The 27,359-nt window shown below is 33.4% G+C and overlaps 2 long non-coding RNA genes across 2 annotated transcripts; both read right to left on the bottom strand.

Moving 5' to 3' along the window:
- Positions 1–15,606: 15,606 nt before the first annotated feature.
- LOC128242251 (uncharacterized) lies at positions 15,607–18,462 on the bottom strand. The gene is made up of 4 exons (XR_008262566.1): positions 18,087–18,462; positions 17,457–17,625; positions 17,154–17,259; positions 15,607–16,250 (listed from the first exon to the last, which is right to left on the bottom strand). It is a non-coding gene; the product is annotated as an uncharacterized LOC128242251 (long non-coding RNA).
- A 3,067-nt stretch (positions 18,463–21,529) lies between these two features.
- On the bottom strand, positions 21,530–25,371 carry LOC128218921 (uncharacterized). The gene is made up of 6 exons (XR_008258510.1): positions 25,132–25,371; positions 24,294–24,415; positions 23,859–24,007; positions 23,523–23,617; positions 23,171–23,302; positions 21,530–22,990 (listed from the first exon to the last, which is right to left on the bottom strand). It is a non-coding gene; the product is annotated as an uncharacterized LOC128218921 (long non-coding RNA).
- Between the last annotated feature and the right edge of the window lie 1,988 nt (positions 25,372–27,359).

The raw sequence follows: 27,359 nt of genomic DNA, 5'->3' as shown, positions 1-27,359 counted from the left end.
TTATTTCATACTATCAAACATTCATTAATATATTCATTTATTTGAAGTTTATACATTGAAAAACTTGACATTTCTGAAGGCAAAAGAAAAAAGGTGATCCGGTTTCATTGAGATTAGAACCTTTTCCCTGTATGCATTAAAGAAAACACCTATATACACTCAAAATGCCTTAAAGGGACTGAACACCAGATTGGCACCAAAAATCTTTTTCATGTATCGAATCTCAGGACAATTAGTTAATAAGATGTTGTCAAAACGTTCAATCTGTGAGAGTGCAGCTTTAAAAACACTTATTTATTGTTTATTTCTTTAACCAGCCTGGTTGCTGAAGCCACATAAGTATGTTCAAGGACAAGAACCAATGCTGATAAAAACGTGGTCTTGTGATGGAATTCCATACCGGTCTTGGCAATGATTTCCGAGAAAGGAATATCCTCTCCAAGTAAGAAATAATTCTAAGTATGTATGGTTTCAACGCTTTCAAAATGCATCCAGGTACTTGAAATAAGTTGAGATTAACCTTTGAGTTGTTAAAAACTGATTGCAAAATGTCCAAAAGACTATATATATATATATATATATATATATATATATATACTAATATCAATAACTCATGTTTTGTTGAATAATCTATGTGCTTGTTTTTTTTTAAATGTTATAGATGTTTTGTTGTTGAATGTTTATTATTCAGTTTAAAGTCTCATACTTTAAATAATTAAATATGTTCATACTTTCTGCATACATTGTTATATTCAATGATGAAATGGTGCTAACAACGTCAACTACAGGGAATTTATATTCATTTCAAACTGCTGAGGGAGTCGAACCATTTTTTGGGGTTATTTGCAGAACCTTAAAGATCTAAAATATACACAATGCTGTTTTACATATTAAAATAGAACAGAACAGAACAGAACATTTATTGTTAACTTGAACATATACAGTTCATCGTTGTTACAATAACATAACACATGGCATGGCAATAGTTGATAAATGCGAGAGTGCATTATACATATATACATATATGAACTAACAATGATTTAAACATGTTAAAAATTAAGCATTATTATTCAAAGCAGTATATCGAAGCTTAAAAGCATGTTTGCAATACAAAGCTAGTTTTCGTAGACATGCAGCATTTTCCGAGTTTAATAATTGAATGAATTTAAACATGCTTGGTCTTGTATAGTAAAATTTAGTTATGTATTTTTTCCTAATGTCATTATATTTCGGACAAATCAAAACAAAGTGATATTCATCTTCGATATCATTATGAACACATAAAACACATTTACGTTGATTTCTTTCAATATTCATATCTTCCTCTTTCAACATTTAACATATGAGAGGACAATCTTAATCTAGCAATAATATTCCTAAGTCTATAGCTATACAATTTATCTATATACGATGACATATGTATAGTACATTTTAGTAGCAAATGTGCAGGCGAATTCTGTCGAAGCTGCTGACGACTATTGATATATGCTCTTGGGCGTGATGGGTCAACAGTAACTATATCGATGGGCAACGGGGTCGTTCCGTTCGGACGCAATATCTCGCGTGACCGTTCGAGCTTCTTTCACAGCTTCAAGAAGATCATAGGTTGTGTTCTGTGACATCTTGGATAACGACACCAACCTTGACATTACATGCTCGATAGCCACGAGACCAATGTTAAGAGTGATGAGTGGTGCAGTTCTATATGCCCCGTCTTTTGCATCACCGATGATCCTCTCGCAAAGTATACAGAAGTGAGGACGCTCACATTACTATTACTGTTACTGTGGATAATGGTTTTATACGAACTTCAAATTTAATAAAAAAAATATCTTTATATATTCAACGAGAGCAACGAGATATTTTGTTATTTCATTATATTCGTAGGAATGGTATAAAAATGAGCTTATTATTTTTTATCAAAAACATGTCTCTACGTTTTAGTTTTTCATTTAGATTGACAAAGGCGTCCATAATTGCAATGGCATTTGATGTGATGGCGTATGTGGGGCTTTGCAGCCAGCCAAGAGCGTAAATTCGTCATGTGGTTTGCGGAAGCTTTCATCAGAAAGAAGCATGATTAACAACTTTCATGGTAGTGAATAATGTCATAAATCATTCGAGTTTATGGAGTAAAATAAATAACTCAATCATTGGTAACTAAATCCTTACATTACAAAGCAGTATGTGATCACTTGATCTTCATAATCCGCTGGCGTTTTGTATACATATAAGCTATTGTATGTCAAGGATCCATTAGTATTGAATACAGCTTTAATGTAGTCATTATACAGTGCATTTGGCATTCTTAAAGACAACCATAATGTGTGTGGCTTACATTTGTGGTTATGTTTTGATTACGAATAAAATGTGTATATAAGGCATTGAAAGATGTAGGTGAAAATACAATGTACACAATTGGAATGGATGAATAATTCAAAACCGTATACATGGATCTATTAGTTTTAATGTCTTATACGGATTTAATCATTTCGGACAAACTACGGACAAAGACAAGTGTTGGCGTTTCGCACTTATATCCATAGTTGAAACAGTTTGTACAATCATGGCGTCACCAAAGAAATGTGTATATAAGTGCCTCCGAGGCACTTTGTTTTCAGTCTCAAAAATTCGCAATATATCTTTTGGAATTGACAAGGAGAATCAACAGAGGAAGTAAGATATTTTATGTATGAATTTTAACAGTGAGTTTGTTAAAACGATATAATGATAAGACTATGTAAACATCAGAAAAGTTATGATAAACATTCTGACATATGTGTGTCTTTGGGTCACTTAACTCCTGTTTCGGCTGTATGATATATTAATTCTAAAGACAAAAATATTTACAAGAAATATGTAATGTCTAAAGCAAATTCAATAAATGAATGACTACAAACACCCGAATTGTTTCATCGTGCATTCCTATTCATTGTATGTTCTAATCTTTTAACAGATATGAAATCTCAGCATGTACTCAACGTGTTCCTTTTCTATGCACTGACAATGTTATTTGACGTTGCTGACGGTTCACCATCGTATTGTAAATGCTCGGAATACGTGCCGCGACGGGCTATAGAAATCCGAATAGCGACGGCTGAAAGCGACCTGGAGATGGAGAGTTCGTGTGTTCGCAGGAGGTATAGTTCTTGATATATATTGAAATTCTAGTTCGTATTCGATTGACCATACACGGTCTACTTAAGGCTACACCATTAATAAAAAAAAGCCGTCTGCGTTTGTTTTTTTTTGAGGATCATAATGAAGGATTGCAATATTTATAGTGTTCCTTGCAAACCCATCACTAAATAATTTGTTTCGTATCTCATATTTCATAAGAACCTCCTGTCACCAACTGCACGTCTGTGTACCTTGGTCAACCAATCAGACAGCGATGGAGAATTTGGAATGCTGCTGTCGACCACAACCTGGACATTATTATACAGTAAGATCCATGTTTAAAACCCTGAGGAAAAGTCTATTTCACATGCGTTCACTAAAACTATTTTATAATCAATTATAAATGTTGTGCGATATGCAAATGGCAATACACCAAAATATATTAGAAGCGTGATTGCATTATTGTTTAATCGATTTGCAACGGATATAATGTTTTATTAATATGTCTCTTCATAGTTATTGAGTCTTTTTTAGTATTGCATTGAAACTATACCTAGTAGAAATCATAATCAGATTAGGGGGCCTGGGGTGTGCATTCACCTTATATTTCAAATTTTATCAATATCGTAGAAATTAAGCTTTTATGCACCGTTTGAGACTAAAAATATTGAACATTTTCTTAGGAAGAAACACCATACCGACATTTAAATCACGACGATATTGGTTCTGAGGAAATCGTGTACATGCACATAGATTACTTTGATTTTGTAGACATTATGTGTTAGAATATAATACAAAATGTGCTTTAATACGGGGTGAAAATATATATTTATACGTGCTAAACTTGGTTTCACAGATTGAATGTTAAGTCTAATATTGTTTTGCTTTCTTATGTTGATTTATAAAACATAACTACGTGTTTCTATTTTGCAGCGTGACATCGACATGTACTTTGCAAACGGCGCTGTTTATTTCAACGAAGTTGAAAAATGCCAACCAGTGGCTTGTCGAAGATTTTAATACGAAGAAATGCCTTTTTATATATCCATTATGAAGTGTTAAAAACTGTAAACCAAACATTGACAGCTAGTTTTGTCTTATATTTGCCATGTCCTAACTGATAATCGTTGTAAATGATTTGATCTTGTGTGTTAAAGTTATCGACTTTTGAATTGAAATACTTGCAATTAACTGTTTATTGTAATATTCGCTTTTTATCAGAAAGTAACAGTAGTAGTCTGAATAAAATAGTACTAGTTTCGTAATGCCTTTATGGTATATAACCTTACCGGAAATAACAACGTTGCGGAAAGGCTTGAGATTTGTTAGTTTTAACAATACTTGAAATAACTGAATTAACTGACACATTATTTCATAGTTTATTTGATAAATTTGTTTCCTATATTGAAGTATACATGCTAGGTTTTATTAAGATCCCCTTTATATACATAATGTGACACTATTTTGTATTGCGTTTGATTATCATACTTATAAACATACGATATTTTATAGCATATTTTACAATGTATCCATTTATCAGCTCAGTATTGAAGTTTTGTGATTGCTGTATGTTCATTTTTCTCTATTATTTCTTTAAGTCGAATGATTTCAGATTTGAAAAATAAATTTCATAAATAAGTAGTCAATACTTATTTCAATATCTAACATTAATTTTACTGTGTCTTATAAATATTTTAATAATACAATGGAAACTTTATGTACAAGCCCAGCAGGCGAAAGTATAACAAAGACAGGCTTTAAAGGCACATATTTAAGACCCAAAGGATTCTGAACGCGAGACAAACAACCTTCAAGCATCGCAGACAAAAGTTGAAAAGAATAATGTCGGTATCTTTACTGTTATGTTGACATTGGTGAAGTCCTTTGTATAGACAAACTTTGGACTTCATTTAGGAAAGGAGTTATGAATTCATTGTTAATTTCAATATTGCACTCAGATCGGATTAGGGCGACGTCATTAAGCATAGGATATACGACGTTACAAAAATGTATAAATATTCTTTTATACAAACGTTTGTTGTCGGTTATACTTATTTTAAGGTGCACTCTTACTCCCAAATAAGATGTATCACAATTCATACAATTGTTTTAATATACCAAAAAGGATGACTAAATGTCAAAAACATGGGGGGTTTTACGGATATCGAGTTTAATTTGAAAGAACGGTCCAGAAAACACCGTAGTTCTACCTTCTGAGACGATAGTAGATCCCAGTAAATCTTTTAGAACACACCAATCATATAAAAAATGCGTTTTAAGCTAATAAATAAACGGTTAAAGTCTTGTTATCAGTAATTAATATTTTTCATAAATGCATCATTTATTAAGAAGTAAAAGGTTTATCACTCAAATTTTATGTTTGTAATACATGTGTATGTATTGATTATGAATAATAGTATCACTTCAATAAACGCATAGATTAATGGTATTGCCTTCAATTAAAACAAACGTTACGTTAATAATCATTTTTGAGCTATATCTCTTCAAAAGTTTTATTGTGAGTTATAGTCTTCCCAATGTGTTCTACAAATGATTCCGAAAAATTCTTAGAAAACACAACAATGCTTTCTAAAGTATCATATCGTACTGTATATCCTATAAGTAACAAAAAGACCCGTGACAAATAGGAGTTTATTATTATTTCATTCCAAAGTCCTGATACACAGTCCATGGTTAATTTAAGAAACCGGTCATGAAAATTAAGACAATAAGTAGCTTAATGTCCAAACTGTAAAGCTCGCAAAGAAATGAACAACAATATGCCTCTTGCAATTTTCCATAATAAGACTGCTTCGGTTAAATGTAAGTGGAATACGTAATTCAAATGAACTATAAAAGCTCATTTTCACTAACATCCCCCTATCTGACAAATTATAACATCGCAAAACATGCAGAAGCCATACCATAACATAATAACACTCCAAGTTAAACTAATCAAGCCATTAAACCATATCATGCCCTAGGAAATATTTCTTAAAGAAGATAAAGCAACGTGCATATTGATTTAAATAGGTCATAAAGATTCGCAAACACACGTACATTTGTCCACGAACCTACCACAATCTTTTTATTTAAAGCTCTCGAGATATGGTATTTGCTGACTATGTTTATTTATCGCATGTTGCATCCAATCAATATAATAATGACAGGAAAATACAGGATAATCTGAAGTCACAGTTTATTCAAATACAATTTTCATGACATTTTGCTCGACATATATCGAAAGATATTCATAATTTTCTCACGATTTATCAGGTCGTGTGTTTTATGTGAAACATACATTTACACTACATGTTTTGATAGAGCTAAATATATGAGCAACATTCACGGAACCCTATAATGATGCATTGGAAATAAGTTTATTTAGAAAAAAATACCGAGACCAATCAAGCACGACTATACAAGATTTACATGAAAAACTACAGACACAAGCTCAGTAGTCGAACGTTTTAACATAAACCCCGTTTAACGGCACAGGGTCAACGCCAAAGACATCGAACACAAAAACAAACAAACACCAACCAGAAACATAAAACAACAGTACAAAACTCCACTAACAACACAGTGCATGTATACTACATGTATATAGAATACACACAAGGGGTGTTTTCAACCGCCCATATACATCCGAAGTTGTTTTCAATAGAAAATGGCCGAGGAGTTCCGAATATTATTACGTGGCATTTCGTTTCAAGTTCTTAGGAAACAACCAATCTCACAGTGTTTATTTATAATTCAGGAAAATAATTTCCGTCTGCAGATATTAAATCCGTATTAATTCGTGCTTAAATTAGTCTTTGAACGACTTATAATGCTCTTCGACCATTTAATCGTTGAAAAACTGTGTTTTCGTCTGAGTAGCACGTACACAGTTCATCAGTTTAAATCCGATTTATTTGGAAATGAAGACCTTGCGTATATAAAGACGTATTGTATGGTAATACGTATTTGTTTTTGACGTAACATTCTGAATTATCATGTTCAAGGCAATTCATTTCTTCAAGAAGTACTCTTACTCCAAGATAGATGTTCCAGGATGAATACACTTGTTTAATGTACCGAAAAGGATGAATATCGAAACCAATGGTTCTTATGAAGGATACCGTGTTTTATTTAAAATAATGTGCAGTAACGGTCTGGATGATCACGTACAAGGCAATTCATTTTTTTTAAATGCACTCCTACTCCTAATAAGATATGCCGCAATAATTACAAAGTTTGGTTGAATTAACGAAAGGGATGAATATCGAAAACAATGTTTTATATGAAGGGTATCGTATTAAATTTGAAAGAAATGTGCAGAAAACGCGGTATTTTAGTGTGGTATACATGTGTATGTATTGATTTTTATTACAAATATCACTTTAACATAACTACTGTATACCTAGCTATTGGACAATAATGATATCATTGAATAACTAAGACGTTTGGCAATTGAAGCAACCCACCTCTGTACAAACGTCGAAGAAGACATAGTCGCATTCGGCGTGATTAAGTTGGTACAAGGATCTAGGTTTATAGTGATGGGCTATCGACATTTCAGTTCAAGGTAGTTTCTGTTTGGTGTCATGGCAAACTGTTATGTATTACATATGGGTGTTTGATTGACCTCGGTCGTTAAATCGTATCAAACTTATATCTAATGCATCACATCAGGGCTACATGAAGTTGTGCTTGTATATTCTAATACGTCGAAACATGTAGTGTAAATATATGTTTCACATAAAACACACGGCGTGCTAAATCTTGAGAAAATTATGAATATTTTTCAAGATATGTCAAGCAAAATGTCATGAAAATCGTATTTGAATAATCTATGACACCAGATTGTCCTGTGTTTCCCTGTCATTATTCTACTGATTGGATGCAACATGCGATAAATAAACATAATCAGCAAATGTCATATCTCAAAATTCCATTTCAACAAATTTGCACGTTGCTTTTTCTTCTAAGAAATAAATCCTATGGCGTGATACTGTTTAATGGCTTGCATTTTGTCACATGGAGTTTTCTAATGTTTTGTACTTGCATGTGTATGTTTTGCGATGTTATTACTTGTCAAATAGGGAGATGGTTGTGGAAATGAGCTTTTATAGTACATTTTATAGTACGCACTCCTCTTATTTATAATTGAAGCAGTCTTGTTAAGGCAAATAGCGGGAGGCATAATGTTTTTCATTTCTTTGCGAGTTTTACATTTTGAACTATTAGCTACTTAATGTCTTAATTTTAATGGCCGTGTTTTTAGCTCACCTGAGCACGAGGTGCTCAAGGTGAGCTATTGTGATCGCCCTGTGTCCGTCGTCCGTCGTCGTCGTCGTCGTCCGTCGTCGTCCGTCGTCGTCCGTCGTCAACAACTTAACACTCTAGAGGTCACAATTTGGGCACAATCTTAATGAAACTTGGTCAGAATGTTACCCTCACTAAAATCTTGGAAGAGGTCGATATTGGGACATCTGCAGTTAAAAACTAGGTCACCAGGTCAAATTAAAGGAAAAGCTTGTTAACACTATAGAGGTCACATTTATGACTGTATTTTCAGGAAATTTGGTCAGGATGTTAATATTAATAATCTCAAGGCAAATTTTGAATCTGTGTCATGTGCGGTCAAAAACTAGGTCACCAGGTCAAATTGAAGGAAAGGCTTTTTAACACTCAAGAGGTCACATTTATAAATGTTTCTTCATGAAAGTTGGTCAGAATGTTTACATTAATAATTTCTAAGTCATGTTTTAATCTTGGTCATGTGCGGCAAAAAACAAGGTCATTAGGTCAAATCATAGGAAAAGCTTGTTAGCACTCTAGATGTCACATTTATCACTGTATGTTCATGAAACTTAGTCACAATGTTTATTATGTTGATTAGCTCTAGGCCAAGTTCGAATCAGGGTCATGTGCGGTCAAAATCTAGGTCACCAGGTCAAATAATAGGAAAAGCATGTTAACACTCTAGAGGCCACATTTATGACCATATGTTCATGGAACTTAAAAGGAATGTTATTCTTGATGATCTTTAGGTAGACCTAAATTTGTTTTAATTAAGTCCCCTCTCGTTGCACATTCCATCGCCCTGAAAAAACTTATTCCCTCCCCCTGTCACAATTACCCTCGCCCTGAAAACATTTCACACTTGAATTGGATCAGGTGAGCGATACAGAGCCATGGACTGTGTATCAGGACTTCGGAATAAAAAAGAATAAGCTCATATTTGTCTCGTGTCTTTTTGCTGCGTATAGGATATACAGTACGGTATGACTCTTAAGAAAGCAATGTTGTGTTTTCTATGTGTATGAGATATAGCTGTATACTCAAAAATGATTATTTCCGTAATGTTTGATTTTATTGAAGACAATACCACAAATTTATATGTTTATTAAAGTAACACTATTATTCACAATTTGAGTGAAATAATGCATTTATGAAAAATAATAATTACTGATAACAAGATTGAAACCGTTTATTTCAAAAGTGAAAACGCAAACATATGAAATGATAGGTGAGTGCTAAAATATTTACTGTGATTCACTATCGTCTCATAGGATAGAAATACCGTGTTTTATGTACCCTTCTTTCAAATTAAACTTGGTATCCTTCATAAGAACCATTGTTTTCGACATGTATTTATCATTTTTGATATATAGAAATAATTGTATTAATTTAGCAAAGTCTAATTTAGGAGTAAGAGTGCATCTTTAAAGAAGTATAACCGACAACAAACGTTTGTATAAAAGAATATTTATACATTTTTGTAACGTCGTAAAACCTATGCTTAATGACGTCGCGCTAATCCGATCTGAGTGCAATATTGAAATAAACAATGTAGTTACAAGTCCTTCATGGTATACTATATGAACTTGTCTATACAAAGCAATAGACAAATGTAAACACATCAGCAAAGATATCAACATTATACTTTTCAACTTTTGTCTGCGATGCTAGTATGTTATATATCTCAGGTTCAGGATCTTTTCGGTGTTAATCTTGTACTTTTAAAGCCTGTCTTTGTTATACTTTCGCCTGCTGGACTTGTCCATATGGCTTCCATTGTACTATTAAATATTAATAAAACACAATAAAAGAAATGTTAAATGTTGAAATAAATATTGACTATTTAGTTATGACATTTATTTTTCAAATCTGAAATCATTCAGCTCAAGAAATGATAGAGAAACATAAAAATACAGCAATTACAAAACTTCAATACTGAGCTGAAAAAATTGATACATCGTCAAATATGCTATAAAATATCGTATGTTTATACATATGATTATCATACACAAAGTGCAACATTATGTTTATAAAGGTGATCTAAATAAAATCTAGAATGTTCACATCAATATAGGAAACAAATTAACCAAAAAAACTATGAAGTAAAGTGTCCGTTAATTCAAGTATTGTTAAAACTTACAAATCTCAGGCCTTTCTGCAACGTTTTTAATTCACAGCGGTAAGGATATATACCATAAAAATATTACGAAATTAGTACTATTTTATTCGGACTACAACTGTTACTTTCCGATAACAAGCGAATATTACAATAAACATAAATTGCAAGTATTTCAATTCAAAAATCGAAAACTTTAGTAAAAAAAAGTTCAGATCATTTGCACCGATTATCAGTAATATGGCCTATGTAATACAAAACGAGCTGTCAATATTTGGTTAACCGTTTTTAACACTTCGTTATTGATCTATGAAAAGACATTTCTTCGTATTAAAATCTTCAACAAGCCACTGGTTGGCATTTCTGAACATCGTTGAAATAAACGGCGCCGTTTGCGATGTACATGTCAATGTCATGCTGCAAAATAGAAACACGTGGTTATGTTTTATAACTCAACCTAAGAAAGCAAAACAATATTAGATTTAACATTCAATCTGTAAAACCAAGTGTAGCAGGTATAAATATGTATTGTTATTCCGTATAAAGGCACGTTTTATATTATATTTTAACACATAACGTCTACAAAATCAAAGTAATCTATATATCATGAAGACTTAACTTATGATCTCTACTAGGTATAGTTTAAATGCATCATGAATGCTTTACTTATGATCTCTACTAGGTATAGTTTAAATGCATCATGAAGACTTTACTTATGATCTCTACTAGGTATAGTTTAAATGCATCATGAATGCTTAACTTATGATCTCTACTAGGTATAGTTTAAATGCATCATGAATGCTTTACTTATGATCTCTACTAGGTATAGTTTAAATGCATCATGAATGCTTTACTTATGATCTCTACTAGGTATAGTTTAAATGCATCATGAAGACTTAACTCATTATCTTTACTATGTATCGTTTAAATGCATCATGAATGCTTAACTCATTATCTTTACTAGGTATAGTTTAAATGCATCATGAATGCTTAACTCATTATCTTTACTAGGTATAGTTTAAATGCATCATGAATGCTTAACTTATGATCTCTACTAGGTATAGTTTAAATGCATCATGAATGCTTTACTTATGATCTCTACTAGGTATAGTTTAAATGCATCATGAAGACTTTACTTATGATCTCTACTAGGTATAGTTTAAATGCATCATGAATGCTTAACTTATGATCTCTACTAGGTATAGTTTAAATGCATCATGAAGACTTAACTCATTATCTTTACTAGGTATAGTTTAAATGCATCATGAATGCTTTACCTATGATCTCTACTAGGTAAAGTTTAAATGCATCATGAATGCTTTACTTATGATCTCTACTAAGTATGGTTTAAATGCATCATGAATGCTTTACTTATGATCTCTACTAGGTATAGTTTAAATGCATCATGAATGCTTTACTTATGATCTCTACTAGGTTTAATTGCAACGCAACAGGAAGACATAATAATGTGACATATCATAACACATTATATCCTTTGCAAATCGATTTAACAATACCGCAATCACGCTTCTAATATATATTGGTGTAATACCTTTTGTATTTCTTATAACAGTTTGTAATTTGTCATAAAACATAGTGTACAAATGTTAAATAGACTATTCCTGGGATAATAAATATGAATCTTACTGTATAATAATGTCCAGGTTGTGGTCGACAGCAGCATTCCAAATTCTCCATCGCTGTCTGATTGGTTGACCAAGGTACACAGACGTGCAGTTGGTGACAGGAGGATCTTATAAAATATGATATATGGAACAAATTATTTAGTGATGGGTTTGCAAGGGACGCTATAAATATTACAATCCTTGATTATGATCCTCAAAGAAACACTGACGGATTTTGTATTAATGGTTAAGCCTGAAGTAGACCGTGTATGGTCAATCGAATACGAAATAGAATTTCAGTATCTTTCTTTAACTATACCTCCTGCGAACACACGAACTCTCCATCTCCAGGTCGCCTTCAGCCGTCGCTATTCGGATTTCTAAAGCCCTTCGCGGCACGTATTCCGAGCATTTACAATACGATGGTGAACCGTCAGCAACGTCAAATAACATTGTCAGTGCATAGAATAGGAAAACGTTGACTACAAGCTGAGATTTCATATCTGTTAAAAAGATTAGATCATACAATGAAAAGCAATGCAAAATGAAACAAATCGGGTGTTTGTAGGTATTCATTAGTTTTAGACATTAAATATTTCTTGCAAATATTCATCACAATTAACATAATAAAATCATAGAGCCAAAACAGGAGTAAAGTGACCTAAAGACACATATATGTCATAATGTTCATTATAACCTTTCTGCTGTTTACAAATTCACTGTTCAATTAATACATAATTAATTTATACATAAAATATCTTACTTCTTCTGTTGGTTTTCCTTTTCGATTCCAAAAGATATATTGCGAATTTTTGAGACTGAGAACAAAATGTCCCGCAGGCACTTATACATATCCACGGTCCATGACCACCGGTATTTTATCTGGGCTTGGTTTAATGATCATCCTTCGTGATCGAGACAAAAACACTGATTTGATGAAATATGTGTTTGCAAAAGGAAAGGTGCGACGACTTAAGCATTTTTATAGTGCGCGTAGGCTTAAAATGAACAATCTTGTATGAATCATCTGACAGATGGAAAATAAATATTGACCTGATCGGAAATATACGGTTGCACGCAAAGACATTTTTTCCAAGTATGCTGGATTGCATCTATTCCGTGACGATTCTCACAATAACTTCTATACATAGGTGTGTAGCGATGTCATTCTGTGTGCAACTAAAGATAATACGTTTGGGTATAAATGCGCTTATTTGTGCTAATGAATCACCAAGCATATATATAGTGTATTTGTTGAAGTGACAGTCCATGTTAAAAAAAATCCAGATGCTCCAAAAGTTTTATGGTTATTTTATGTATTTAAGTTGCACATTATGTTATGACATAGGCTCAATTACAAATAATTGTGAAATATGAGAGCTCAGAGGTTCAACAGATTGGCAGACCCACTACCCATTCTAAAGTTATTATACCATTGTCAAATATAAAGCGCCAACTTTAAACTCGGGTCCACAACATATAAATTTTGTTCATGTAGGAACAAGACAATTTGTTTTGTTGTCTGATATAACGACGCTTATATTGACGTTTGACAATGGTCGCTTATTTGTGCATTTAATAGTTCTTATGCTCATAATTAGTGCGGTTCACCTGTCGATGTGTTTTATGTCCCAAGCAAATGGTTGCACAGTAGTGGCTGTAGATTTTCAATGGCCCATCCTTGCGTCCGTAGGTATTATGCAAACTTTTGTCGCTCAAACTCCACATCTATTTTACATACAGTCAAAAAACCTTGACGGAATGTTATTTAGGTGATGAAGTTTTGCACCCAGGGTTTCTTTTCCCGCGGCAATTAATACAACAAGGGTTATGGCCCTTGAAATAACATTTCTTGACTTGTGTCGCTCACCAAAAGTCAAGAAATTTTGGCGAAATGTTATCAAGGTGATGAAGTTGTGCACCTGAGACTTCGTTTCCTATTGTTCATTGTTTGTGGAACTCATACTTTTGATGCAATTATATTTAAAAAGACATAGTAATGGGCCTTGCTTTTGTACCAAACGCAACATATGGGAGCATCCGTATTTTATGGAGACATTTTTATTTTTCCAATACGAGGGATAGATCTAGTCACAAAATCTCTGACTTTCATAATAAAAAAACATTCTGGCTGTTACATTTCAACAAATCGTTGTATCATATCTAGGAGGATACATATTTTAATTTTATTTCATTAGCACATATCTAATACTTTTCATATTATTATCCTTTTCTTTTGAATGCTCAGCTGATGACAGGTGAGATGTTGACATATCATATTTCAACAGCGAACTTTAAATATTAGCTTATTGATTGTATTCACGACAACGACTCAGGTAGTTCTCACGCTCATTTGTCAAAGTGGAATTACTTTGTCATACAAAGAGGAATATGATCAGATTATATCATATTTCCACTTTTGAATTTAACGCGATAATTGCATCATATCCTCATGTTGGACTTTTCTGGTAAAGGGAACTGTCACGTTTATACCATAACCGAAACGTGTTTGTAGCATAAGATGTCCAAAACACAATATTCAAACCCTGATTCCACATATAAGCATTTGTTTAACTTCATTTGGACCACTTGACGTATAGAAGCTTACTCTATTCTTAATTGTCTTGGCTTGTATTAGGTTCATCTGGTTATTTTTGCAATTATTGATAAATGTTAGGATGTGTATGATTTTGTTCTTAAATCCCCAGTGAGCGTCTGTACTACCGATCGTTTATTAGTGTATAATATCAATATAAGGGATTGGGGTTGTCAATATAAGGATTTTGGGTTGTCAATATAAGGGTTTGGGGTATACCTATTAGTTTATTTATTCAGTTTATTAGTTTATTATTATTTGTTTTAGGTTTCCTCAAGTTAATGCATACTTTGATAAGATTTACCTCGTTTTTACTTTATTCAGGATTGTTAGAATAAGCGTGAGGTTTGTGCACGTAAAGTGGTTTTAACCCCCAGTAAATTTACATTTTACTGACCGTTCCTAGTTTTTTTTATAAAGTATATATGCACAGTTTTGTGCTGTTGTTCGACGTTTCTTGTTTGTGATTTTTTTGTTCTATGTCTTTAGCGTTTACCCTGTGTCATTAAATGGGGTTTATGTTAAAACTTTTGGCTACTGAACTTGTTTTTGTAGTGGTTCACATAAATATTGAGTTGTTTATGTTCTGGTGTCATAATTTAACCAATATGCTCCATCTACACCACGTGCTGGCCACCTTGGGTACGGTGTATGTCTCTCGTTCAGTGTTCGTTAGACCTTAGTCAGGTTCATTGTTTAATGTTTAACTCCGGGGCTTTTCCATGCAGAGTCCATGGTATAATTAAAACATTTACGAAACGGAGATGAAAGTAGTGTTAAATTTATTTATCTCGTGATCGACATGAAGAAATCAAAAAGCAAAAGCAACAATAACAAACAATCAATTTTGAGCTGCAGAATTGTATAAATTATAAATAGTTCATATAAGGATCATATGTATAATATGAACATCATGACAATACACAAAAGTGTAAACATTTGTATGTAAAGGTGATCTTATTAAAACTAAAACTAAACAATGTTAATGAACACTTAAATGCATGAAACGGATGAGATAAATAAATTGTGAAATCAGAGTCAGTCAAATAAAGTCACTTGATAAAGATTAAGAGTAAGTTGTAAAACTAAGTTTTTGACGACTTCAACCTGACTAATGTAAATTATGTTATGAAACTTAAGAAATATATGTTGCTGCCAAAAACATCCATTTTCATTTAAGTTTTTAACATCACGCCGTTAAAGTTACCATTAAGGCATTCCGAAATAAGTACACATGCACTTTGTTATTCATTCTACACATCTCACTTTCCGTTTGATATAAAGCTGAGATAAGAATAAACATCTAAATTCACCGATTATCAGTGATGACATGGAATAATCATGAGCCTTTCCTGTCAATGTTTGATAAACGTTTCCAAGATTGAGTTATTAAGATATGAAACGGCATTTCTTCTTATTAAAATCTTCCACATTCCACTGGTTGACATTTCTGTACTTCGTTGAAGTATATGGTGCCATCAGAGCGGTACATATCAAGGTCACGCTGCAAATAAATCACATAGTTTGGTTCTTTTTATCATCATAAAAATAAAAATCATTTAAAGATTTAACATTTAAATATGGAAAAAATATGAGTATGAAACCAAAGCGAATAACGTTTATAATAGTAAGTATCATCTATTTTCACACTTAGTCAAGTGAAACCCGGATTTGTATCTTAGGGGGCGTAACTTTGGACATGTGTCCTACCTCCGAATCAAAATATTTGTGGTTTCCCCAAGAAAAAAGTTTTGTTTGATTTAATCTAAAATGGTACATTGCCGCTAAATATCTCCGATGTTGACATAAAATTGTAAACTTTGAAAATGAAGAGGAATGTGCGGGCCGGATGCCCATAGAAATAATACCCTATAAATTGATATTTAACATGAAACAGGGATATCCCTTTCCATGGACCTATAAACCATGGATTGGCAACTCTCATCTGTGTTAATGCGATAATCTCAAACTCACGCGTGCAGCGGGATTTCGTTCCGAGATCTTACCGTGTGGTCATTTTCGAGATGTCCGACATCGGCCGAATATATACATGTAGGAAAACATTAATTAAAATTGACTCAAATGCGCGGTACTTTCATTTGAGTTGATAATAGTCCAAAGGAATCTGATTAAAATCACAGTTATTAATTATGACTAAATCTATAACGAACAAGGCATTATTAGCAGAGTTGGCGGAAATAACCGAAGATCGCCGTTAATCACCAATTGGAGATTCGGCGGATAAGGATTATGGGTAAATTATTATTTCTTATCGTTTCACTGATATGGGGCAGTTGCCAATCCATGGTTTATAGGTCCGTGCCCTTTCTTATCGTTTCCAGTGAACAATTGTATTATAGAATATTCCATCGAATTACTCACTCAGATAATTAAACATGAAACTTACTGTACGATAATGTCCAGGCTCTGGTCGACAGCAGCATTCCAAATTCTCCATAGCTATCTGATTGGTTGACCAAGGCAAACACAATCGCAGTTCTTGACAGGAGGATCTTAAGAGTTATAAGATACATAACAAATTAATAAGTGTTTTGGTTGCAACGCGCACTGCAAACATAGACGGCATTGGCATTAGCATGTTAGCGCTAGGTAGGCATTGTAAAATTATTCGAATATTAATTTTCATGGGTCCTTCTTCTTAAAAAACAAAAGGATGACGAATCATACAAATGTCATGAAATATACCTACCCGCGAACACAAGGCGTCTTCATTTCCAATTCGCTATCCCCTGTAGATATTCGCATTCCTACAAACCGTTTCGGCACGAACATATGACATTTGCAATACGATGGTGCACCTTGAGCAACGTTCATGGCAAAGACTACGAAAACGTTGATTATATACCAAGTGTTCATATCTGTTAAAATAAAACGATCTTTATACAATGTATGGCAATGAAAACAAGAATAAGTTTACTACAGTGGAAACTCACTAAACCGGATCTCCACAAAACCGGAATCTTCGAGATACCGGACTTTTTTCAGAGTCCCGATTTTCCCCTTCTATTTTCAATGTAAAATAATCCCTACAAACCGGAACCTCGGAATTCCGGACACCGGACAAAAAAATATGTATTATTAAGACACATGAATACCATTGAAATACACATATTATGGGTTTTTTTACAATTAGACTAATACCCAGCGTGAACAACATGCATTACGTTTGGTTTAGAAAATGTTTGCTTTATGAGTGAATAAAATATATTTTGGAGTAGCATTTATGGAATTTAAGGAACTTTGAACTAATTATTCCAATTAACCGAACTATTGATGGAGTTTTGTTTAATAAAATAATTGTATGTTAGAGAATGCTTACTGCCTCCGTTAATATTAGTCGTCAACTCCAAACGCTGTATTTTGTTCTTATGAGATTAAGAACACTCTGCTCCGAAGGCACTTATATACTCTTTTGTGTGGTACCATGATTGTACAAAATAGTTTTACCCATCGGTTTGGGTACAACACGCCAACACTTTCTTTGTCCAAAATTTGTCCGAAATAAAAATCCGTATAAGATACAGCCACTAAAAGACTCATGTTCATAGTTCAAAACTATTCATTCATTCGAATGTAAATTTCTTCACATTCTCACCTACGATATACACATTTTTGATTCGTAATTAATCCCAACCGCAAAGTGAGCGACAACTTTTATTATTGTCTGTTAACATACCAAATATCTTTTAACTCAATATTAGTACAACCGCATGTTAATGACACTCAAAATGTGTCATACGAGCCTATAATAATTGGACATTCAACTCCATGCGGTATAAAGTACAGTTAAACGTTGCATGTGGTGGTGAATGATGCGGTAACCTTATCTGAGTGTTTTAATAGTTTGATTGATAACTAATACACAATCCCTTACCTTATTCATCATAAATTAAATAGTTGATAGTTCATCCCATTTCTTACCTATTTAAAATTATATGGATATGAATACTATACGGAGATATATTTTCATTGAAATCTAGTTACTCAGCAGTAATAATTTATTTCAATCTTGCATGTTGGCATTTTACACATACCTTGAACTAAAGATTATATTACAGTTTGCCAGTTTGACACTGGAGAAGATCCTGTATTACTATTGCGTTCAGTAGCTGTGTTTCCATTGTTGTGTTCATCAAGTTTCTCAGACTGCTTTGTTCTTTGTTCTTTCTTTAAAATCCTTAAATCCCATACCACTATCTCTCTTCATAATACAATGTCTTTGCTTTTGCTCTCCTGCTAAATCTCTTTCGAATAAAGCTTGTTCATCATATTACTCTGTCATTATTCGCATATCATGGACAACTCTGACATGTGCATTTTACAGATTTTTTCAGTTCGTTTTCTAAATGCATCTTTATCAGCATGCAGCTTGTGGTAGCTCTGAGGTAATTCTAGCTTACCTACATTGGCATATAGTATAGTTTGTTTGGGATAATTACCTTTCACAACCCCTTAAAACGTTGAATAGTATGTTTTGTGGTGTGTTTCATTGCAAGCATGCTGCAAGTCTGAAGTCTATGTCTCTTCTCGTCACCTCCGCTGTGTCATTCGTTATTTGGACTCGCTCGTCAACAAATTGAGTACCAGTTTCGGGCGATGCCACAGATCTCTCCTCCGTCGGTGGCCGCGATTCATTTGCCTCTTTATTGGAACAAGCTAAGGACAAAAATGTTCTATACCGCCTTTGTCTGTTGTCGCATGTGTTCCAGCATTCGCGCCTGATTTTATTTATCTCTCTGTTTTCGTTTCCCCTCCTTCTTTCGCTTGGTGATGATTATTTTCTCTAAAAATCGCTTAAATTCGGTCTACTCATCTATCATTTTTGTCTTCTTTAAGACTTTCAATCTTTTACCAGTATTGGTAATGATTATTCCTGTCACCGACTAATGCCAATCTGTATTTCTGTAATCTTTAGCATTTATATGTTTGCTTAGTCATACTCTAGTCACTCTTCTAGGGTACATTCTTTCATGAATGGTCATTTCTCTTACGTGCTCATTCATCCATCCCTTCGATAATCTGCAATTCTTACACCGATTGTTTCAATGACCATTTCGTTTTAAAAGACTTTTACCTTCAGCTGATTGTATAATTTGGTCGTATGGATTTTTTTCAATCATCAAAGTTGCAGTGTCTGGCTCTCTCCTGCAATCGCATTACATATTATGCTTTATCACTCTCTCCATGTAGAGCAGTTGTTTTTGATAACTATTTAATTGTTGAGTTAATGCTGTCCTCTGGTGCTAAGTATGGGGATAATTTTGGTTTAATCTTACAGAAGGATTTAATTCTCTGCTGGAAAATTTGACCTTTCTGTTGTCCACTAACAAATATTTTGTCTGTGAATTCAACGATAGCAATACGATTTACCACAATTAATACAATTGTTTAAATTTACCAAACAAGATGAATAAATATAGAAAACAGTGGTTCTTATGAAGGATATCGTGTTTAATTTGAAAGAAAGGTACATAAAAAACGGTATTTCTACCTAATGAGACTATAGATGATCATTTAATATTGTTACGTTTTCAGCTTTTAATTACACGGTTACAATCTTCAATAATTAATTGCCATAAATGCATCATTTAGTAAGTAGCTGAAGTTTTATTACTCAAAATTTATGTTTGGTATACATGTGTATACATTGATTTTAAAAGGTATCACTTGAATATTAGTGGACAAAAACGTCACTGAATCTCTCACTTTAAAGTTTCAGAAAGGGTCATTCCCGGCAACAGGTCCATATGGTGATAGAATGCATTCACACGAATCAATGGTGTATGTCCAATAGCCATGACGTGTGTCCTGTAGCAGTTTCAGACAAGAAATGTGCTAATTTTTGAAATACCATGAATGATTGCATAAAAACAATGACCACCAGTTCAGACTAAACCAGATGATGCAACCACGTTTTGATCAAACAATATGTTAGAATATTTTCTGGAACATGCTCTTTGTCCTTAGGTTTCAGCAATACTATTATATCTGATATGATACTATAATACTAAACTTAAAGGCCTAGTTTAGGCCTTCTATAAGTGACCCCCACCAAAAAACAAAAAACAAAAAAATAAAAATAAAAATAATGGTGTTCAGTACACAATCTCTGTGTATTGATCTTAATCTGATTGCCTGGTGCCGTCTTATCAGATCTCCAATCTGACCATCCTTCTGTGTAGTTTTGGAGGTTTTATTATAGAAATGGGCCCTAAATGGCCCTGAGCCAATACACATGCAAACACACAGGAAAACGGCCCCTACTCTGACACAATGTGCAATTAGCAGGAGATGCCAACAGGGGATAATCATGTCAAACATTCCTTAAACGAGGCCTTTAAGTCATATACGTTTACAGCGCATATAGTTAAAGGTACTAGACACAAGATGATACAAAAGAAAATTGTCAAAAACTTATATAAGATTGACATCGTTGTGTAAAACGCAATGAATCTTACTTACTGGTGTATCACATCGCATACGACACGCAGTTTTTGCGCATTTTTTCAAATGAAATTTACCGGTGTTTTCTAACACGTAAATCCCAGCTAGTAAGTTTAAAAATAGCGTCAGTATATGTGACCAGTCACGGGATTTTTGGCCCGAAACCACTTTTTGGGCGAAAATGAGATATGAGTAATTTCTGACTGTACTATTCTTTAGGATAAAAATACTGAAAAGAAAATTCAAAAATTCCTATTTTTAACGAAACTATGACAAAAACTAGAAGGGCACTTGGTTAAGAAACAGCTGGAAATTCGGTATAGTTCAAGAATTTATTGAAACATTTGTATTCACAGATGCTATAAATATTCATCACTACAATATACACAATTGCCACATTATAACGACAACAATAAATTTTCAAAACCAATCTCAATTATTATTGAGAAAATAAATGAAAATTAATTGGTTACCATGGCAACCATTATTGAAAAAGGCGTTTTGGGGTTAAATTTGCATTTAAATATACAATAAATGCCATATGAAGCATTCAATAATAATTAATTTGTTAATTGATATACTCAAACCTTACTGTACATGGTGTTTGTATTTGGCATTCAAAAAAAATCCGAATAAACAAAAACTGTTCGCCAAGTACCATGGTTTATTGGCAATTTTTCACAATAAATTGACATTAGGTTGGAACTTGCACCTAATACAAACCAATGTATATCTAGAAGTTAAAGTATGTTACCCCTGTAATTTACTATAATTTATCTTATTTGAATGGTATTTAAGGGTTTGTTTTTATTCTGGTTACCATGGCAACAGGCCACAAACATGATTATAATCACACCAACTTTACCAATTTACCTCAAATGTGATTTTTTGTATAGTCATTCATTGCTCATAAAACATGAAATGGTAGTATATATACTCTTAATTAAATAAACATAACAATCCTACACAATTTACACTATTGTAAAATTAGATCAGTTAATAAATGGGCACATTTACATTTTACAAAAATGAAAACAATTTATTTAACATGCTAACTACTTAGCATGTACACGTCATTATGTAGTTTCAAGAGGTATGCAATTGGTCACATAGTACATGACAAATTATATTTTCGATGCTTATTCATAGGTAAAAGTTAAAGCTGAAAATGTTTATAGGGTTCATAAAGGTTTTAAAAATAAAGATATTGAAGAAAATCTGAAAGGTTGCTAAGGTACATTTTATCAGGCTGTGAAGTAACTAATATTGACAAACAATACTATAAATGTCTTCAATTCAAGCATTTATAGGCTTCAACTGCCAGATTGTTTTAAGTTTGTATTAATAATAATCATATATTGGTCTCCATTATGGCAGAGGGGCTCTACCAACAAAAGACAGGGTGTAGCACCCTTCTATCACTCATTTGCTAAAACCACAGTTTTTTCACTCAAAATCACTGGTAGCTTCATATCACATGAACATGTTTCTATTGAATAAATAATTGTCAATAAAGAATTGATACACGCTTTCATCAGCTCAGTAACAGGCTCATTCTCAAATCTTATACTTAGTTTATAAAGATCACATATCAGTATATTAGCTTTTTCACTTATTTAAGGGATCAGAGCCTTTTTGCATTAAGTCCTTTTAGTTGGATGTGTTCAGGGTACTCTCAATGGAAAAGCCATTGTTGTGGGCTTGTCAATTTTAACTTCAATCTCACTGTCCTTGACATGCTCTCTCAGGAATTCACTCACTGGGTGGTCAGCTAAAGTTCTGCAAAATAATGTTCATATATGTACATTACTTAGTGTTTGGAATAAATTATGCAAATTAATTTGAACATCAAAACTCACATCTGAATAAAATGGACAAAATATCTAAGATTGTTTTTGACTTATGTTCATAGATATACATACACATGCAGTGATACTGTCTATAATACTTTTGTTATACCTGAAGTGATGATATTTCCTTAAGTTTGGAATGGACTTCAGGGGTCACTTGGTGTACTCCAACCAGTCAAAGAATACAACCAGTTTGCCAAGGTCATCAATCCACAAAGGATGTGTGCTGCCTCCATTTGGTCTGAATAAATAAACATGTTGTTTATATTATGATATAATACCTATTGTTTTTACATAAGCTTTCTTTTACATAATAAGGTATTATAACCAACTTCAGTGTTTAAATAAAGTACCAAAAGTCAATATTTGTATACACAAAATCCTTTAATTTGGCTTTAAATCAACATTTAAAGCACCAAAATTAAAAACAAAACAAAAAAAGCAACATTCTTACAACTTACCTTCCACAGACCAAATCCCACACAGCACTGAACTTTATGTCACCTGCATTCATTTAAGTAAATGCTGTTTCTCTCCCTTCAGAATACATCAGACCCTTAAACATAGAATTACATACAATTTATTGAACTGATTGCCTTCAATCCATGACATTTAGAGAAGTAAGAGAACAGATTTAAGCCCAACTATTTTTATAAGACTCATGAATATTTTGAGATTTCTGATTACTTGTATTGAAAAAATAATAAATTTTACTTTGTTTTGTTATTCTAATGTTCTCATGTGTCAATATGCAGTGCATAGGTGATGTACTTCAACACTGCTTTTGTCAATCATACCCAATGACTGCATTGTTTTTATTCCACCCAACATAGTTGTCAATGTGCAGGTATGCAGAGTCTTCTCTATATGGATGTTGTTGAAAATGAGGTACCACACCATTGGCCACATAACAGCTAAACCCTCCATCACTGAGATATCTGTGAACCTGAAAAAACACACTTTGAAATAGAAAAGATGTGTATATATATATATATATATATGGCAAAAATATATATATATATTTATATATTTAAACTTTAATTTTATGTTCAAGTAAGAACTTTGAATAAAGGTGATATAAAATATTTAAACAAGAGCGCCGCAGAGCAAATGTGAGCGCTTCTCTGTTTTTTCAGTGAATTTACAAAATATAAAGGTTTTCCATTTCCCCAATAATAATTTAGTCAAATGGCAAAACTGTATTAACCACTCAATTTGTAAATAAAATTTACCATATGATTTACAGAACACTTCAAAGCAGGGCACTCTTGCTGTGCCTAGTATGGGTAGAAGACCTGCTTGGCATAGTCAAAGCTGTAATGGATTGTTGTTCTATGTACAGCAGGTGCTTGACCTGAAATTCACATTTGATCATAATGTTCTAAAGATATGTATTAACAGAAATACAAATCATTAAATGTTTATAGTTGGGGTGATGCCCCGGCAGATCAACATGTACACAAAAATGCATGCCAAAGAAATTTCCTGTTAGTCTGAATGTCATGCATACTCAAAAAGCAGCTTGCAGCTACAGTCATTAATATTGGTCCTGGCTTTTAGAGTATTGTGCTCTAATTCTAGATAAACATTTCCCCCATCTGCATTAGTCTTTTATTTTCATAATCATCATGATCATCTTCATCATAACATATTTTTTTTTCAATGTACCTGAACCTCATGAGATGGTTTGTTATGCACATAAATCAACATTGAAAAAAAAAAGTTTATCTACAACTTTAAATTCATCAACATAGCTAAAAAGAAAGTTAAAATGCAATTCAAAATTAATTCGTAAAATCCATCAATACTTGTGTTGATAGTTGGCCGCGGTAAGATGATGAAAAATTGATTATGTCCTTTTTCAGTCATCATAAGTATGCAAAAAGTGAATATCTGCTAGATTTTGATCTGTTTACATTTTTAATGTCAGACTGTCAAATTTCACTTCCGCTTTCTTTTCCTGCGATCAATTTCCATCCATTTGACCGAATTTAGAATATATAGCATTACATTAAAGATATACACATTTGTTAAATTATATGCTTAAACAATGAAAATAATTCTACTTACCAACAAATTCCTAATTTGATGGAAAATGCCTTTGGTTCAGCTTGACCTACATCCTCAAATTTGGGTTAAAAAATAGTTCATGACAACTACGGGAGATAACACCAAAAGTAATAAACAATACGAAAGAAAGTGGTTAAAAAACACTATTTCTATGAACATTACATTTTAAAGACTATATTTGACTGAACAATCTAGGGTGACAAATTGTTTAATGGTTGTTATAACGATAAAAACTTCGTTACTTTCTTATTTTTTACGCTTCAACTTTGCGCACGTTTTTCTCGATATCGAGGCTATCGGTTTCGGGCCAAAAGTCTCATGACGCGTCACATATTTATCTATTCGCATAAACAGATATGTTTTAAACTGGGAAACCATTAGGCGCTATTTTTTTGACTGGGAAACACAGCTGAGACAGCAACATGGGTGTTGTGTATTATTTGAACCAAGGATGTATCGTCGGCCTCATGCTTGCTCGCATTGACAAGTCGAGGCTTGTTTTGAGGAAATACTGCACTTGCCGATTTTGGACCATCTGACGTCTACTCCCTTTTAACAACAGCAGTGTGTAACCTTTACTTCTTATAGATATGTGTTGATATAGTAACAAGGACCCAAAGATCATATTATCTTATTATCTTACTCTTAGAAATATCATTTGAACAGACCGTGGACAGCCAAGCGTCACCGTGGCTTAAGTCAAATGAAGCTTTAATAGCAAAGACCAGTTTTGTTTTCGAAAATTATGTTTCAATACATGTGTCTATGCTACATTTCTGACCATTTAAACAACATAATACTAATCAACTGTTCAACTACAATGGGGTCAGACATTACCTCCCGTTTGCAATTAATAGACGGAAATGATTATACTCGGTGTAATTTAAAGATTATTACATCTTTTCATCGTATATGTGTGTGTGTGTGGGTGTGCGTGTGTGTGTGTGTGCGTGTGTGCGTGTGTGCGTGTGATTAAAGATAATGGAATAAAACGTCCATCTTTAGGTCTGATCAATATCGTAGCGTCCATACCGAATACCACTATGTTTATTTTCTGCGTACTGCGTACCGACAATGTAATTCTCGAGTGCTGCCTAATAAGGCAGCTAATATCGCGTACCAAAATGGTTAAACTGCATGTTATTACAAGAGTTTAGTCTTTGATTATTGCGAACCCGTGACCCTCTTTAACCATCAAAACAGCAACACAAATCAAACCAAAGCTTAACCAAGAGAAAGAATAGCAGCAGGATATGGGGGTAGCTACATATGTACCTATAGAACAAGGCCGTAGCCAACACGTTTTACTAAAAATAAAATAACGGTGATGAAGAGTATTGCAATTTCCTTTATAAGACATACAAAAATAAGGATAGCATGCACATGTATGTGCCAACTACGGCAGTATCCACGATAGCTCAGCCTCCACACTGTTTAAGCAAAGTTACGTAAGGCCAGACTCAAGAATTTACGTTAGATGGGGCGTAACTTAGGGGCGTAACCGTTTGACTTGCGCCCCCCCCCCCATCAGAACCGAGAATTATTTGGTTTAAAGTTTTGGCATTGAGGGTTTGGGGGCGGGGGCATTTCCCGCGAAAAAAAGACAATTTCAAGCCGAAAATGGCGCATATTATTACTTAATTCTCAACTTTTAAAATAAAAAGTAACCTTGGACATTTTTTCTTTGTTTGTTTTTTTGGTATGACCCCCCCCCCCCCCCCCGACCCCAAAACACACACACACACACACACACACACACACACACACACACACACACCGTCACACAAACCTGGCTCCACTAGTGTAACTCTGCAGTGATCATTCAGGATTAAGGTATTACGCGAAAGTATGATACAGTATTGTAAATTAACCATAATTGCTATGCTTAATCTCTATTTTGTCACGCGAATTTAAAACCACTGCTATACCACAACGTTGGACTCGGTAACCCGGAATCTACAGCCCTGGTTACTCTTAATACCCGATTAATGATAATGAAAGTGTTGTTGTTTTTATTTTATTTTCGTAAATATATATCTACCATACAGCGTAGTTCTATGGATTCGAATTGAGTCACAATAGTTATCATAATAGTTGTTTTAAATTGTTTATATCACTCAATGGAAGATACCTTCTTACTATTCCGGTTTCTTTTCCGGCAAATAAACTGGCTTTGATTCTTTAATCAATTTGAGTTGCTTGCCTTATACTTAAATTATACTTTTTGT

Source organism: Mya arenaria, chromosome 2 (genome assembly GCF_026914265.1).
Source record: "Mya arenaria isolate MELC-2E11 chromosome 2, ASM2691426v1".
Lineage (NCBI taxonomy): Eukaryota > Metazoa > Mollusca > Bivalvia > Myida > Myidae > Mya > Mya arenaria.
This window is presented reverse-complemented; position numbering and strand designations above follow the sequence as displayed.